The sequence below is a fragment of the Neofelis nebulosa genome, chromosome 5 (assembly GCF_028018385.1).
Source record: "Neofelis nebulosa isolate mNeoNeb1 chromosome 5, mNeoNeb1.pri, whole genome shotgun sequence".
Taxonomy (NCBI): domain Eukaryota; kingdom Metazoa; phylum Chordata; class Mammalia; order Carnivora; family Felidae; genus Neofelis; species Neofelis nebulosa.
Window position 1 is genome coordinate 86,150,297 of NC_080786.1, and position 19,089 is coordinate 86,169,385.

A 19,089-nucleotide genomic window follows, 5' to 3' on the forward strand; every position below is an offset into this window, starting at 1 on the left:
TTTGATAAGTACTCAGCACTTACTCCATGCAAGGAGATGTAGTAGCAAAAGTGACCAAGTCCTTGCCCTCATAAGCTCATGTTTTCCAAAAGGGGGAGAGGGGAGGAGATAAGAGATGACTGCATAACATGTCAGGCGGTGATAGTGTTAATGGGAAAAATAAAGCAGAGTAGAGTGGCTAGGGAGTGCACAGGGCAAGGGGCATGTGCCTGTTTTATATTGGGAGAATAGGAAGGGCTCACTGAAGAGGTCACCTCTCAGCAGAGAGCAAAGTAAGACACAGCTGTGTGGCTTTCTGGGAGAGGAATAGTCCACAGAAAGAGAACAACCAGTGCAAGTGCTCTGAGTGTGTGGAGGGTTCAAGAAGAGTAAGGAGGCCAGTGTGGCTGAAACAGAGTGAGGTTAGAAGAAAGTGAGTCGGAGAGGTAGGGGGCCAGAAGGGTTGGGGCCTTGCAGGTCACCGTCTGTTACCCAGTGTGAGTGAGCCACTGGAAGGTTCTGAGCAGAAGAGTAATATGTTTTCTATTCCTGCTGTAACAAACCATAAATTTAGTGGCTTAAAACAACACAAATGGATTGCCTCACAGTTCTTGAGGTCAGGAGTTAGACACAGGTCTCACTGGGATAAATTCGAGGTGCTGGCAGGGCTGTGTGTCTTCTGGAGGCTCCGGGGGAGAATGTTTCTTTGTGTTTTCAAGCTTCCAGAGACCCTCTCCGTCTTCAAAGCCAGCATTGTACATTCCTGTGGCCATTTTTCTGTAGTCACATCTGCCTCTGACCACAGCCACTTTTAAGGCTTCGTGTGATTTCGGTTGGGCCCACCTGAGTAATCCAGAATATTCTCTGCATCTCGAGGGCCTTAATCACATCTATGAAGTCCTTTGGTAGCATATTGATAGGTTCCAGGGATTAGGCCATGAACATCTTTTGGACGGGGCGGCGTTATTCTGCCTGCAAGTAATATGACCTGACTTAAGTTTTAACAGGATCACTCTGGGGTGGATGCAGGGAGACCAAGTAGGAAACTGTTAGAGTAATACAGGTGAGATTCATCAAGGCCTAGGCCAGACTGCCAGCAGCAAAGGTGGAGAGGTGGGGTCAAATTCTGGATGTTAAGGTAGAGCTGACATGTATTGCTGACGGACTGGATGTGGGATGTGAGAGAGGTCAAGGATATTTTCCAGGTTGATACGCTCTCCCTTGCTTACAGTAGTTGACAGAGGTTGTGTTTATTTAACTGTGTCCCTTTTAGACTGAGTTCTAAGGAAAATGGGTGCAAATCTGGCTTGCTCGTTATTGTATTCTCACATCAGTGAGTGTGCAGAACATAGCAATACAGTTCATAATTAATGTTTATTGGCTACTACCATGTGTCAGGAACTTAAAAAATTTTTTTTAACGTTTTTATTTATTTTTGAGACAGAGAGAGACAGAGCATGAACAGGGGAGGGTCAGAGAGAGGGAGACACAGAATCCGAAGCAGGCTCCAGGCTCTGAGCTGTCAGCACAGAGCCCGACGCAAGGCTCGAACTCATGGACCGTGAGATCATGACCTGAGCCGAAGTCGGACACTTAACTGACTGAGCCACCCAGGCGCCCCTGTCAGGCACTTTAGATTATCTCATTTATTCACCGGAACAGCCTCATGAAGTAGATACTATTACTACCATTATTTACTAAATGAGGAAACTGAGGCCCAGATACTTTTTTTTGAGGCCCAGAAAGATTAGGTGACTTACATAAATAAACACAGGAGCTGGGATTTAAAACCACATTGAATTAATAAATGAATTCAAATTAATCAAAATTTGGGGTTTAGCTAAATATTTCTGACCACATGCAGAATGGGAGATGGAGGAAAAAAAACAAAACACAGGCTTATAAATATTTTGATTTTAGCCATAGACAAACCATGTCAAGAAAACAGCAAAAATTAGCACAGCTTACAAATTCTCGAAGTATAGTCAATTTAGCTGTGGTTTGGTTACTGTGCTGAGTGAGGCAGACAATAATTTCAGAACTGTTTTGTAACTACTCTGAAGGCAAAGAGGAGAAAAACAGATGACGTCAGGCAGACCACGGTGCTACAGTGAAAAATGCTCCAGACCTAAGAGTAAGAAGGGAGAGAGAGATTTCAGTAAATCTCACTTCAGTCCCAACCACTTATTAGCCAATGTATTTCGCGGTGTTTATTTCATCTTTCTGAAAGATTTTGACTATAAAAAGGGCATATTTTCTGCCTTATTTCACAGATTCTTGGGAGAAACTAAATGTATTCCTTTAATAAATACAGAGCACTGTGGGTGCCTGGCACTACACTAGATACCAGGGGGCCATCGTGAACAAAACAGACAAAATCCTCACCCTCGTGGGGTTTGCATTCTAGTGGAAAGGGAGACTGGTAAAAACTAGAACAAACAGGTAGATAATTCCAAGAGTGGTAAATGCTATCAAGAAAAATACAACAGGGGGTGCCTAGGGTGGCTCAGTTGGTTAAGTGTCCAACTTCAGCTCAGGTTCGTGGGTTCGAGCCCCGCATCGGACTCTGTGCCGACAGCTCAGAACCCGGAGCCTGCTTCGGAGTCTGTCTCCCTCTTGCTCTCTGCCCCTCCCCCTCTCATGCTCTGTCTCTCAAAAATAAACATAACTAAATAAATAAACATTAAAAAAAAAAAGAAAGAAAAATGTAAGACAGGGCTTATAAAGTGATCCAGGGAGCAGGTAACACTGCACAGAGACTTGAATAAAAAGAGATCAAGCTAGACAATAATCTGAGGAAAGGGCAGCCCAGGCAGAGGGAACAGAATTTGTTAAGTTCCTGAGGTCCGAATGAATTTAGGGTTCACATCTGAGGAACAGCAAGGAATGAATGAGCAGGAACAGTGGTGGATGATGCAGAAGAGGTAGGCAGAGGTTCAGTCTTGCAGCCTTGCAGACAATGGCAGCGTGGATTACATTATGCACATAAGAAGAAAATGGAAGCAAAAATATGGGAAGAACAATGCAAATGGTAGACAAAGACGCTGTAACATGGACTTAGGCAGCAATATGGCACATGTGTTAAGTGTATGAGCTCTGATACTGCCTGAGGTGGAATCTTGGATGCATCCACTGTGTGTGGCGTTGGACAATTTCTCAGAGCCTCAATTTCCTTACTTGGAAAATAGGAGTAGTAATAATACCTATCATGTTAGAGTTGGGTTGAAGATTAAATATTACATATATAACCCTTACAATCTCTAGAACACAAGTGCTCAATAAATGTGAGCCGTTATTACTATTAATTATCAAGCTGTGCAACAGATTGAATTCACTAATGCAGAGTTCTTCAATTCAGAATCTACAATTTTTTAATTTATTTTGGAAGAGAGAGAATGAACAGGGGAAGGCAGAGAATCCCAAGTAAGCTCCGCGTGCACTGTCAACACAGAGCCCGATGTGGGGCTCGATCCCACAAACCGTGAGATCAGGACCTGAGCCAAAACCAAGAGTACAACACTTAACCAACTGAGCCACCCAGAGGCCCCTATAATTTGTTTTTTAAACAAAAAATTTACACGTAAAGAAAAAACATTTTTTTAAAATATGGCTTTAAAAATTTTTTTTTTTTTTTTTTTTTTTGAGAGACAGAGTGTGAGTAGAGGAAGGGCAGAGAGAGAGGGAAACACAGAATCTGAAGCAGGCTTCAGGCTCTGAGCTGTCAGCACAGAGCCCGACGCGGGGCTCAAACCCACAAAGCAGGAGATCATGACCTGAGCCAAAGTCGGACAGTTAACTCACTGAGCCACCCAGGGGCCCCAAAACTGTTTATTTTGAGACAGCGTATGTGTGTGCAAGCGGGGAAGGGACAGAGAGAAAGGGAGACAGACAGAGAACCTGAAGCAGGCTCCTGACAAACCATGAGATCATGACCTGAGCAGAAGTCAGAAGCTTAACCGACTGAGCCACTCCAGTGCCCCTAAGGAAAAAACATTTTAAACAGAAAAACTAAATACATATTATATATATATAAAGTCTTGTAGAATTCAGGCAATAAATGAAATTAGCCACCTCCAAAGTACTGAATAATATAAGGTGCTTAAATGTAAAGGGTGTAATAAGTACACTGAAGGGCTTTACTGCCCATTGTTCTTTCCTTTAGGGGACCAGCCCTCCCTCTTCCCATGATTTTTCTTGGCTCATGTAATCCTGGTGAGGAAGGAAGATACAGGTCTGCTCAGAGTCCCCATCTGCCATCACTGTCCCCACCCACTCTTAGCGACTGTTCTAAGAATGAACAGCACAAGACCCAGACCAGGACAAATCAGAGTCCTCCTTGGGGTTTTTGCCAAACTGCAGGAGAAAGATGCTCTCTCTCTGGTGTATCAGGTCTCTACAGATGATGTCGACAAGGTACCAGTAGCCAACTCTGTCTATCACCAGGTGGAGAGAAGGAAGCCAACACAGAGAGAGGCAGAGTCAAAAGGTGGAGTCAGAGCCCTGCTGAGAATTCATGCATATCTAAAGTCAGATCTACCTCTGAACTTAAGTTATGTGAGCCATAAATTTCTACTCTGCTTAAGAATATAGTTTCTGTCACTTGCACCAAAAACTCTCAATATACACATTTTCTATGAAAGACACTCTGATTTTCTAAAATCTGTAATAGCTTGCATCTATACAACATTCCTTATACAATGCTTCAAGAATTTAAAAATTCAATACAGATGTCATAGGATGGATAAGGATGAAAGTTAGAAATCAATTGTCAGCTTAGCTGATTAAACCAAGGCACAAACTTTGTCAGTATTGTTGGTAACCCATGTTTTCAGATCTACAGAGGACCTCATGTTAGTATTGGAGGCACCTTAAGAATGACCGGTGTCATATCAAGCTTTCATTGTACTTGTTACTTTTCAGATAAAGTGATTTCAACCTCAGTAAAAACTAATACATGTAGTACCATGGCGATGCTATTTTTGCATTTTTGTGTAGTAATACAAAGGCAACATCTGTTTTCAATAGTGTAATGTGATTCCATACCCACAAATTCACTCTATTTTATATTTTTATAATTTTCCCCTTACTCTCACAGTATTTAGAAAAACCTTATTTTTGTGGTTTGACTGGAAGAAATCAGAGTAATGTGTAATTGAAGCAAACCAAATTAGGAACAAAGCTGTTCTAAAACCCAGCTGCCAACCAGCTACTCAGTCACCTACCTTAATTTTTGTTCCCTTGGAATTGGATAGCAGCCAAAAACAAATTCTCTTCAAAACTGGATTAAGATGCGTAACAAAATGCTGTTAAACAAGTCTTCTCATATTAGTGAATTGCTTGAAAAGAAAGAGGCAGGTGAAAAATCCCTAGGGGTTTATAAAAACTTGGCAGAGATGTTTATCATTTGGGTCATGAAGGAAATTATCCTGATAAATAAGCTCACTGAAAAAGTCCTGATTGTAAAGCATAGCATATTTTACCACCATTTAAAAGTAAACATGTTTTTGTTTTTATTTTTAACCTAAGTCCAGGCACCCAGTGCCTTCAAGAAGCTATTTTTGCCAATGGTACAGTGTTCTGACACATTTTCCATAAGTAAAATTGACACATTTGCTGAAATTAACATTTTTATCTCCAAGGACCCACACGTCACTGAAAAATATAAAATATCATTGTGTTTTTCTGCTAACCAGGATTTGGAAGCAGCTGTTCAAGCCAAACCTACTCTAGTCCTCTGAGAGAGGAACCATGTTATCACTAATTCCTATCTCCTTTGAATATTGTAAGACCTTAGACAGGGTGGATAAACTCAGATCAAACTAAACTGAATGTGTCTGTAGTAGCCTAAATCACATCTGTTGGAATCTGCATATAGATAATACCTTGGCATCCAGCAAGTTTGTTTGGTGCCCAGATCTAAAGAAGAAGAGCAACACAGCTGTGATGTTTCCTTATATCCAGTAAAGAAACAGGTCCAAGCCACTGGAATCTTTCTTCTTGGTCCCTTCACCCACATCCATCTATAAACTGACACTAGGGCTCTCTTTTAGGTTCCTGGACCCAACTGCCATCACGTGGAGATGGGAGGCTTCCCCACGTATCCAGTCAATGCACCTGACATCATCTCAGTGTCTTACAATTCAACTAAATTCTGACACTATCTACCCAGAGACAGTATCAGATACCATAGGTTAAGGGTTAGTCCTTCAAGACTGCTCCCTACCCCCCCCCACCCCACTTCAGACACCAGTCACAAGCCCCACACAGTTACCCATGCTTCTGACCAACAGCTACAGATTGTAGAAGTTCCAGCCTCCTCCTAGACCAGATTAATTTGCTAGAGCAGTTCATAGAACTCAGGGAAACACTTACCTTTACCAGTTTGTAAAAGGATAGGATAAAGTATATGAATCAATAGCCAGATGAAAATGTACATGGGGCAAGGCATGGGGAAAAGGCATGGCACTTCCATGCCCTTTACAGGTGTACCATTCCCTCCACACCGCCACGTGTTCACCAACATGGAAGCTCTCCAACCCCTGTCCTTTTGGGTTTTTATGGAGGCTTCTTTGAATAGGCATGACTGATGAGGTCATTAGCCATTGGCTGATTCAGCTTCCAGCTCTGCCTTCCCCTATTGCGGGGGGTGTGGGGGGGCATGGCTGAAAGCCCCAACCCTCTAATTACATGGTTGGTCCTCCTGGCAACTAGGCTCACACTCAGGTGTGGCCCAAAAATCACCTTTATTAAGACACCCATTTCACCTTTATGTCTCGGAAGCATTTTCAGAACAGTGGATGAAGACCAAGTATGTCTGAGAAATATATTTTGGTCAAATGACCACATATATACTTATTATAAGTCATTATATCACAGGCTCTATCATTAGCGATTACAATCACATACTAATGCTTCACTAGTCAATACACGTCAAGACTCAAGAATAAAACATTTGTCATGCACCTTGCTATGTGTTAGGAGATATAAGACAGACATGATTAGTTCAAGAAAACAGAAGACAGGTACACAAATAATTGTAACACAGATAAGAACATCATGGGAGAAATAAGCATAATGTAATAGGAGTTCAAAGGGGGGGGGGAATCACATGGTAAAAAGTTAATGAAAGAGGTGAAACGACCCAAAAGACAGAAAAGATCAGAATGATATAGGGTGGACAGAGAAAAGTAAAAGGAGGTAAGAAAGAAAGTTATGTTAGAGAAAAAAGAGCTGTCAGCCTCACCCAGATCCAGGAGATTGTATACAGAGAGTAGAGGGAAACACACCTGGGAAGGTAGGCCAGGATCAGAGCATAAAGGACCTACGGACACTGAGTTTCAATTTTACCCTGCAGGCTGTAGGGAGCCCAGGGTCTCTAAACTGGGAATGTTTTAATGTATGATTACATCCGTTTTAAAAGCAAATTAACATCCAGGAATAGAATGTAGATTAGCAAGAGTGACAGAAGAGGACTGAAGGCAGGAGACCAGCTGGAAGGTGGGTAAGAAAGGATGAGAACAGTTACAGAAAAGTTACAGAGAAGCTAGTAAAGGAAAGATACTTCAATACTTTGAAGAGAATATTGACAGAATCTAGTAACTTAGAAGATGCAAGGATGAGGGCAACAAAGGGCATCAAAGATGACTTTGCATAGGATGAGTGACAGGAAGACACTGTTCCACAATTATGATGATGTTTAGTAGGGAAATTTTATGAACTGAGTTTAAACGAAAGAATGCAAACTTAAATTTTTTTTTCCAGATACCCCTTTTGAAAAATTTTGCATTAACTGCGGAGTTCCAAAATTAGCTCTGAGCTGTCTAGCTCTGTGCTCAAGTGCTTTGTTTTGGGGAGTCAGAATATCCCCTTTCTCTAAGACCTGCCACTTTTACTGTCCAAAATTCCATTAAAAAAAAAGTAGGTGGCAATTTTAAATGTTTTTCTCAATAACCTATTCCCCCCGCTGCCTTCAGTAGATATTTTAATTTTTTTATTATAACTAAATTCTGGCTGCAATACATTTTAGTAAGATGGGTGAACAAAGAACCAAAAAGTTTGGGGTTCTAACTTTATACTAAAGTCTCTGATTTTGAAAACATATTTTTTAGTTGTTGTGCCATCTGTTTAGAGACTAATGGTCTAAAAATAGATGATCTTTTGAAGACAAATGATATGAAAATAATAGGAAATATTAATGGAACTTTCATAAGCCTACACTACAGAAAACAATGGTGTGCTTCAGGCATTGCTTTAAAAGAAAAGGCTGAGAAGATGCCACAATGAGATGTGTGCATTACAACATGCACAGATAAGAAGGTAGCTACTTCAAAGAACTGTAAGGCAGTTACTGATTAGGAATTTTCATAGGTCTCTGTTCAAACTGTTATTGCTGGTGATTAGTTTTTAAACTTTATCTAGTAACTTGTACATTTACACCTATATACCTTCTCTTCCCATCTTTTAAGTCTACACTAATTTCTAAGATGCAATTATAAACATACAAATCTCTATTCTACCTTGCCTACTGTTCTATCTCCAACTTCCCTTTCACAACTAAACTTCTTGGAACAAGCCACCCACACATGCAGTCTCTGCGTCCACACCTTCCACTCACTCCTCAGCCCCCTTCCACCTTCACAAGCCCAATTAAGTCAATTCTTACCAAGATCACCAGGATCTAGGCGACTCTTAATCTAATGACGATTTTGTCATGTTAGCCCTCTTGCTCTGGGGACTGAATGAGTGAATTCTATACTCAGTAGAGTGTCTGAAATGTTCAAGACCTCTTCCAAATGTATCTTTTATTGCTGTAGCCACACCTTATATAGGTAAACAGAACAAATGGATCTTTTCATTATTTAAAATAATTGAAAAGCCATCACACTTTTACTCGTATTTAAAGAATGAAACCAGGAAAAGTAAAAGAATAAGGTAAAGTATGCTCTTCCACTTTAAGTCTTCAGAAGAATCTCATCAATATGTTTGGGCAGAAAAGAAGGTTAAGTGCTAAAAGTATTTAAAGTCTGGTTCTCAAAATTCATAGAACTTTTAAAACTCATGTTCTAGTTGGACCACAGAACTCAGCAACTGGTATTTTTTCAAAAGTGAAAAGACCTTCTGAAACAGGTAGGGCTGGGCACAGTTCAAGGAGTATCATATTACAGTAATAACCCATTTACCCTACTGTTTAATTTTTGGCAATTACAGCCAGAAACAAAGACAATAAGCTAGAAATGAAAAGCCTCTTGGCATCAGGGAGAACAGTCATAAAGCCCACACACCCAGAAGCTGGTAAATTCACATATTTTACTTTTGAAAAAGACCAGCATGTCAGTCTTGGGAAAATTCCCTTTAATGGGCCCTTGAGGGCAAGACTTTCAGACAATACAAATAGTCACTGCTTATAAAAACAAACTGGAGTCAATAAGTAAAGATTAATTCTGGGGTCCTTGGTTTGTGAACACTGTGCAGGAGACTGGCACAGGAAGATTCGAAGAGGTAAGTGGGGACCAGTATATGCAAAGAAAGTGGTAGAGAACTCACTGAAGGGCTTTTTTAAGTAGGGCAGCAATGCTTGCTGTTATAGGAAATGGATTGGAAAGGGATAGAATGAAAGTGGGGAAAACAGGAAGTTGACACTGAGTATAGGCAAATGATGATGGAGCTTGACTAGGATACCACAGTAGGGATTGGAGAAGGAAAGAGATTTAAGATACATCATGGAGTCGTCAAAAATGTTTACTTAAGGGACTGGTTTTATATATTTGAGAGAATTAACAAAATCAACACTGAGAAATGACATAGTATAAGAATGCTTAGAGTGGGGAATAGTGTAATTAACAATAGTTGGAGGACACATAAAGAACTCAATTTTGGACATAATGTTTAATGTGGGAAACATGTAAACAATAGACATTCTGAACTCTGTTCTAGTTCTTGTATCTTATGTTTTGATTTTGGTCACAGCAATTGCATATATTTTTTCTAAGAATCATCTTTTATTTATTTATTTTTATACACATTGTTCAGCAAATTCCTAGGCATATAATTAGTGCTTAATAAATGTTTAATAATGTTCTCAAAAATAAACATCTTTCTCCCTCAACTTTATATTCATCAGTGTGTTCTCATCCAAACCATAAAATTCTGGATAACTCTAGTCTAGGTCTACAGACAATGCTTGAAGCTTAGAATAACAGAGTATACTATTCTGGGCCCAATTCACTTTGCAATCTGGCCAATTTGGCCCCTAGGGCTATTTGTAAAATCCCTAGATTAGATTCTATACTTTGTGATTTACCATGAAAAATTCAAGACATTCCCAATAGGTTAGTGGAGAATAATGTGCTTCTCAAAGTTAGCACAGGATCAGAACACACTTGTTGATAGTTTCAAGCTAGAGTAGGATTCTCATAACTGTGGTCTTGACCCAGACCTTCTCACCACATTCCCCTATCCCCAATAAACTGATTTAGGGATTACTAAAATGGCTTAATTACCAACAACCCATATCTGCTTCAAGTTCAAATTCTGAAATCCAACATTTTGGAACAGACTTTGTTAAAAAAAAAAAATCACTTGACATTTCTGATTTCTGTGGGATCTCTCTTGCTTAGTAACAATTTTGTGGTAGGTGACTAAAGAGACTGTACTTTGGTTTTCAGGAAAACTGAATAAAAAATCTGTTAAATAGCAAAGTCTTGCTAATTATAATCAGCCCAGCCTTCCCTACCAGAAAAGCCTCCTCAGTATGGCTAGAGAGGGTGAGTGCATTGCTTACTCCTTCCATCTCCCCACAAAGCAGTAGTTTCTGCTCTGCATGTACACATAAATTTAAAAAGCTTTAAAGACAGGGAAACTCTTATGGCCATAGCTCCCAATTACCTTGGCATGGTGCCATACAATAAAGTGCTTGTTTATTTTTTCAGTTGGGTATCTCTTTTACATAGAAAGTAAAAAGAAAATACAGTTGGCCCTTAAACAACAGTTTGAACTGCATGGGTCCACTTACATGCAAATTTTTTTGGCCAAATCCATTATAGTATTATAAATGTACTTTCTCTTTCTTAGGATTTTCTTAAAAACATTTTCTTTTCTCTGCTTTATTGTAAAAATACAGTATATTATGCACATAACATACAAAATATGTGCTAATCAATTGTTTATATTATTGGTAGGTTTCAGGTCAACAGTAGACTACCAGTAGTTAAGTTTGGGGGCAATCAGAAGTTATACATGAATTTTCAACTGTGTGGTGAGTCAATACCCCTAACCATTGCGTTATTCAAGGGTCAACTGTATACTGTCTTTTAAGTAATTGCTTATGTAAGAGATACTTTCAGATACTAGGGAGTATAACTAAACAAGAATATTTCTTCTTCCTATGTTTGTTAGTTCTATTACTGGTAAGACATTTTCTTAGAACAAGTCATACTGCAAAGCTGCTTATAATCCCTTTTTGCTTTTAAAAAGTGAACTCAAATGATATTAAAAAAGATCAGCCTGCAAAACCCTCTTCTATTTCTAGTCAAACACTCTATTAACAATCCAAAAAGAATGGAACAAAAACTTATAGAAGTTCTCTTCCATTCCAATAATCCTATTGGTAATAGAACTGAAATGCTGAACACTCACTTGGCATACTTACTGGAAAACACTTCAGGTTGGGCAGTTGAGATAAAATCATGACTAAACACTTGCCAAATCCACCCTCACTTACCTACTTTCAGCATTACCTCCCCCAAATAATTCCTCAAATAAAAAACTAGATGAGTCAACCCCCCCCAACCAAAACCCCCAAAAACCCTCTGCTGGGGTAGCTAACCAAGGCTTGGGGGTGTGAGCCACAGACCAGAGACAATTGCTATCTGTTCTTTTATTTTCCTAATGTGTAGCAGATGTGTTCTTGTCAACCAGTTATACAAGAGCTGATGGGGAGAAATGGCATTTTAGAAAATTGCTTAGAGCAGCAAGTCTTTGAGCAATACTCCCATCAATACTAAACCAGAGCACAAAACAGCTCCTGCCCTGTGGCCACATCTGGTAGGCAGCCTTGTTTGGGACCAGCATTGACCAACAGTGCACCCACAGTAGTCATGGCCCAGCCACAACGGGAGGGCACATGCAGCTCACAAAAGGAATATTCTAGGAGCTCTTGATTCTAGTTACCAGGTGATTGTGCTTCTGGGCCCCACAGGACTCCTTCTACATAAGGCCACTCCTTGAAAACCAGGATATATCACTGATTTACCTAATATATATAAACAAATGCAGAAAGGTGGGCAAAATAGGAACACAGAGGAGTATGTTCCTAAGACAAAACTTCAGAAAAAGAACTACAGTGGAGATAAGCAATCTATCTGATAAAGAGTTAAAAGTAAAGTTCACAAAGATGCTCACCGAACTGGGGAGAAGAATAGATGAGCACAGTGAGAACTTCAAAGAAGAGACAGAAAATATAAAAAAGAACCAATCAGGTGCACCTGGGTGGCTCAGCTGGCTAAGCATCTGACTCTTCTGACTCTTGATTTTGGCTCAGGTCATGATCTCACAGTTCAGGAAATCGAGCCCCACTGTCAGCACAGAGCCTGCCTAGGATTCTCTCTCTCTGTCTCTCTCTCTCTCTCTCTCTGCCCCTCCTCCACTCACACTCTCTCTCAAAATAAATAAACTTAAAAAAAAAAAAAAGGAACCAATCAGAGCTGAATAATATAAAAACTGAAATGAAAAATATACCAGAGGGAATCAACAGCAGCTTAGAGGTGCATAAGAAAAGATCAGTGATCTGGAAGGCAAGATACTGGAAATCACCCAAACTGAACAATAAAAAAAAAAAAATTTTTTTTCAACATGAGTATAGACCTCTGGGCTAACATCAATCATACTAACATTCCCATTATAGGAGTCCCAGAAGAAGAGAAAGGGGCAGAAAACTTATTTGAAGAATTAATAGCTAAAAACTCCCATAACCTGGGGGAAGGAAAGACACCCTGGTCCAGGATACACAGACAGCCCCAAACAAGATAAACCTAAAGAGGTCCACACAAAGACACAAACGCATTACAATGTCAAAAATTAAAGAAAGAATATTAAAAACAGCAAGAGAAAAGTGACTAGTTATGTATGAGGGAAACCTGTAAGACCATCATCTGATTTTTCATCAGGAACTTTGCAGGCCAGGAGGAGATGGCATGATACGCACTGCAACCAAGAATACGATACTTGGCAAGGTTATCATTGAGAATTGAAGAAAAGATGGAGTTGCCCCAACAAACAAAAGTTAAAGAAGTTCATCACCTCCAAATTGCTCTCACAAGAAATGTTGAAGGGACTTACTTAAACAGAAAAGAAAAGGTCATAACTAGAAGGAAATTATGAAAGAAAAAAAAAATCTCACTCGTTAAAGCAAACAAAGGGTAGTGGAGCAACCACTTATAAAGCTAGTATAAATATTAAAAGACAAAAGTAGTTAAGATCGACTATATCCACATTAATTAGGTAAGGAACACACAAGATAAAGCGTATAAAATATGACATCAAATACATACGGCCTGAGTGGGGAGGAGTAAAAATGTAGTGTTTTAGAATCTGTTCAAACTTGAGTGACCACCAACCTAAAATAGACTGCGACATGCACAGGGTGTTCTATTATGAACCTCGTGGTAACCACAAACCAAAAACCTGTAATATATACACACAAAATAAAGAGAAAGGAATCCAAAAATAATACTGAAAGTTATCAAGCCATAAGGGAAGAGAGCAAGAAGACGGGAAGAGGGAAGAACTACAAAAGCTACCAAAGCACAGTTTAAAAATCGGCAATAAAAGTATATACCTATCGATAATTACTTTAAATTTTTAATGTTTATTTATTTTTGAGAGAGACAGAGCACGAGTGGGGGAGGAGCAGACAGAGAGGGAGACACAGAATCCGAAACAGGCTCCAGGCTCTGAGCTGTCAGCACAGAGCCTGGTGTGGGGCTTGAACTCACAAACCACGAGATCATTACCCAAGCTGAAGCCAGACGCTCAACAGACTGAGCCACCCAGGTACCTCCGATAATTGCTTTAAACATAAGTGGACATGAGATGCCAGCTCAAGTCTATTCTCCATTTCCTCCACTGGCAAAACACATCCAATCTGATGTATTTCTCTGGTGTATAACTTGATGTTCAACAACTCTGTGCAACATGTCAGCAACTTGGAACAAAATCAACAAGTCATTTTGTCAGTGATGTGGTGCACTATGCCTAGAAAATGGCCTCTGTACTCGCTGGCCCATTTCCCAACACTCAGTGGATGTTAGCATTTTTGGTAGAAAGTAAGAGACCCTAATTCCAGCCAGCTCATGAAAAATGGTAGCTATAAAATCAATTTAAAAAAATAAAAAACAGCTCTCTTTGAGGAAGACGTGGTCGCAGCCACAGCAGAGCTTTGGAGGCCCCGCTCCTGCCCGACTCACCGCTGTTTGCTCTTGCCAAGAACAAGTCGGTCAGGAAGCCGTGCCACAGCCATGGCTTTTAAAGACACCGGAAGGACACCCATAGAACCGGAGGTGGCGATTCACCAAATTAGAATTACTCTAACCAGCCACAAAGTAAAATCTTTAGAGAAGGTATGTGCTGACTTGATCAGAGGCCCCAAGAAAAAGAATCTCAAAGTGAAAGGACCAGTTCAGATGCCCACCAAGACTCTGAGAATCACTACAAGAAAAATTCCTTGTGGTGAAGGTTCTAAGACTTGATCGTTGACTTCTAATATCGTTTTCAGACGAAGATCCACACACGACTCATTGATTTGCACAGTCCTTCTGAGATTATTAAATAGATTACTTCCATCAGTACTGAGCCAGGAGTTGAGGTGGAAGTCACCACTGCAGATGCTTAAATCAGCCTTTTAATAAATTATCAGTTAAATAAATAAACAAACATAAAAAATAAAAAACATAGGGTGACTGAATGAATAAAAAAACCAGGGGCACCTGGGTGGCTTAGTGGGTTAAGCGCCAAACTTTGGCTCAGGTCATGATCTTACAGTTTGTGGGTTCGAGCCCTGCTCCAGGTTCAGAGCCTGGAGCCTGCTTCGGTTTCTGTGTCTCCCTCTCTCTCTGCCCCTCCCCATGCTCTGTCTCTCTCAAAAATAAACATTAAAAAAAAAAAAAAGAAAAAAAAAAACAGACCTATCTGTATGTTGTCTACAAGAGACTCACTTCAGACCTAAAGAAACATACAGACTTAAAATGAAGGGACAGAAAAAGATGTACATTACATACAAATGGAAATAAAAATAAAGCTGGGATAGCAATACTCTTATCAGACAAAATAGACTTTAAAACAAAGACCATCACAAGAGACAAAGAAGGGCATTACATAATGATCAACCCAATGAGAGAATATAACAATTATAAGTATTGGTGCACCCAACACAGGAGCACCTAAATATATAAAGCAAATATTAACAGACATACAGGAAGAAACTGACAGTAAACAATAATGGGGGACTTTAACACCCCACCTACATTAGTGGATAGATTATGCAGACAGAAAATCAATAAAGAAACAGTAGTCTTGAATGACACATTAGACCAGATGAACTTAACAGATAATATACAGAACATTCCATCCCAGAATATACATTCACGTACAGATGGAACATTCTCCAGAATAGATCGCATGAGGCCACAAAACAAATATCAATAAATTTCAGAAGATGTAAATCATATCAAGCATCTCTTCTAACCACAACAGTATGAAACTAGAAATCAACTGCAGGAACAAAAAATGGAAAAAATAAAACTCATGGAGACTAAACTACATGTTATTTAAAAATATATATATATTTTTAATGTTTATTTATTTTTGAGAGAGAGAGAGACAGAGTATGAGTGGGGGAGGGGCAGATAGAGAGGCAGACACCGAATCCGAAGCAGGTTCCAGGCTCAAAGCTGTCAGCGCAGAGCCTGATGCGGGGCTCAAACTCACAGACTGCAAGATCGTGACCTGAGATGAAGATGGACGTTTAACTGACTGAGCCACATAGGCGCCCCACAACATGCTATTAAACAACCAATGGGTCAATGAAGAAATCAAAGAGGAAATAAAAAAATAACTTGAGACAAATAAGAATAGAAACACAGCATTACAAAATCTGTGGGATGTAGCAAAAGCAGTTCTAAGAGGGAAGTTCATAGCTATACAGACCTACCTTAGGAAATAAGAAAAATAAACAATGTAAGCTAATACGTAAAGGAACCAGAAAAAGAACAAAGCCCAAAGTTAGTAGAAGGAAGTGAATAATAAAGAACAGGGAAGAAATAAATGAAAGAGAGACTTAAAAGGCAATAGAAAAGATCAGTGAAAATAAAGAGCTGGTTCTCTGAAACAACAAATAAAATTGATAAACCTTTAGCCAGACTCATCAAGAAAAAGAGCTCAAAGTCAAAAATGAAAAGTTACAATCAACACCACAAAAATACAAAAGATTATAAGAGACTTCTACAGGAGTGGCTGGGTGGCTTGTTGGTTAAGCATCTGACTTCGGCTCAGGTCACAATCTCATGGTTTGTGGGTTCGAGCCCTGCATCAGGCTCTGTGCTGACTGCTCAGAGCCTGGAGCCTGCTTCAGATTCTGTGTCTCCTTCTGTCTCTGCCCCTCCCCCTCTCATGCTGTCTCTCTCAAAAATAAACATAAAAAAAATTTTTTTGATACTACAATTATATTATCAATAAATGGAACAACCTAGAAGAAACAGATACATTTCTAGAAACATACAATTTTCCAAGAATGAATCATGAAGGAATAGAAAATATGAACTGATTATTAGCAATGAAATTTAGTCAGTAATAAAAAAAAAAAAACACTCCTAAGATGGCTTCACAGGTGAATTCTAACAAACATTTAAAGAAGAATTAGTATCTATCCATCTCCCACTATTCTAAAAAACTGAAGAGGAAGGAACACTTTCAAACTTGTTCTATGACATGAGCATTGCCCTGATACCAAAATTAGATAGATACTACTAAAATGAAAAAGGCAACCCAATATCCCTGATGAATACTGATGTAAAAAAAAAACAAAAAACAAAACTTCAACAAAATATCAGCAAACGAAATTCAACAATACATTAGAAGGTTCATACACCATGACCAAAAGGATTTTAGGAATGCAAGGATGGTTTAATATCTGCAAATCAATGTGATACAACACATTAATAAAATGAAGAATGTATATATCATGTGATCATCTCAATAGATACAGAAAAAGCATTTGACAAAGTTCAACATCCACTTATGATAAAAACTCAAAAAAATACATAGAGAAGGAACAAACCTCAATAAAGGCCATATATGACAAACCCACAGTTAACATCACACTCAACAGAAAAAGCTGAAAACCTTTCCTCTAAAATAAAGAGCAAGACAAGGATGCCTACTCCTACCACTTTTATTCAACACAGTACTAGCAGCCCTAGCACAGCAATCAGACAAAAAAAAAAAAAGATAAAAAGTATCTAAGTTGGTAAGGAAGAAGTAAAACTCACAACTGTAGAGGACATGACACTACATACAGAAAACCCTAAAGACTCCACACAACAAAAATATCAGAATAAATGAATTCAGTAGTTTCAAAATACAAAATATACACAGAAATGCTGTGTTTTAATACACTATTAACAAACCAACAGTAAGAGAAACTAAGAAAACAATTCCATTTACAATTCCATTAAGAATACATAGAAATAAATTTAACCAAGGAGGTGAAAGACCTGTACTCTGAAAACTGTAAGATGCTGATAAAAGAAACTGAAGGCTCTATTATTTGTAACAGAAGATATACCAATGAAGAGAAAGATATACCACGCTCATGGACTGGAATAATCAGTATCATTAAAATGTCCATATTACCCAAAGCAATCTACAAATTCAATGCAATCCCTATCAAAATATCAGTAGCAATTTTCACAGAACTAGAACAAAGAATCCTAAAATTTGTATGAAACCACAAAAGACCCCAAATAGCCAAAGTAATCTTGAGAAAGAAGACAAAGCTAGAGGCATCACACGTCCAGATTTCTAACTATACTACTATAGTAATCAAAGCTATAGTAATCAAAACAGTATGGAACTGGCACACACACAAAAATAGTGGCACATACACAAAAAAGAAAAATCCCGGGGCGCCTGGGTGGCGCAGTCGGTTAAGCGGCCGACTTCAGCCAGGTCACGATCTCGCGGTCCGTGAGTTCGAGCCCCGCGTCGGGCTCTGTGCTGACAGCTCGGAGCCTGGAGCCTGTTTCGGATTCTGTGTCTCCCTCTCTCTCTGCCCCTCCCCCGTTCATGCTTTGTCTCTCTCTGTCCCAAAAATAAATAAGAAAAATCCCAAAGATTAACAGAACAGAGAGCCCAGAAAGAAATCCACACTTACACAGTTAATTAATCTATGTCAAAGGAGGCAAAAATATACAATGGGGACTATACAATGAAACTGACCACGACTCGCACCATGTAAAAAATAAACTCAAAATGGATTCAAGACCTAAATATTAAGACCTGAAACTATAAAACTCTTGAAAGAAAATATAGGCAGTAAACTCTTAGATACTGGTCTTAGCTGTATGTATGTGTATAGATATAGATACAAATACAGATACAGGCAAGGGCAACAAAAGCAAAGATAAACAACTGGGACTACATCAAACTAAAAGGCTTTTTACACAGTAAAGAAACCATCCACAAAATGAAAAGGTCATCTACTGAATAAAAGAAGTATTTGCAAACTGTGTATCTGATAAGGGGTTAATATCCAGAATATATAAAGAACTCTCACAAGAAAAGATTCTCAACATCACTAGTCATCAGAAAAATATAAATCAAAACCACAATGAGTGTTGGTGATGTGGACAAATGGAACACTCATGCACTGTTGGTGGGAATGTATATTGGTACAGTGACTAAAACACACAATGGAGATTCCTCAAAATTTTTAAAAATTTTAAACACCATATGATCCAGTAAATCCATTTCTGGGTACTTATCTGAAGAAAATGAAAACACTAATTCAAAAGTATATACGTATTCCTATGTTTACTGCAGCATTATTTACAATAGCCA

General features: G+C 39.1%; 1 pseudogene; it reads left to right on the forward strand.

Annotated features, from left to right (window-relative positions):
* Positions 1-14,466: 14,466 nt before the first annotated feature.
* LOC131512365 (small ribosomal subunit protein uS10-like) lies at positions 14,467-14,866 on the forward strand (annotated as a pseudogene).
* Positions 14,867-19,089: the final 4,223 nt, after the last annotated feature.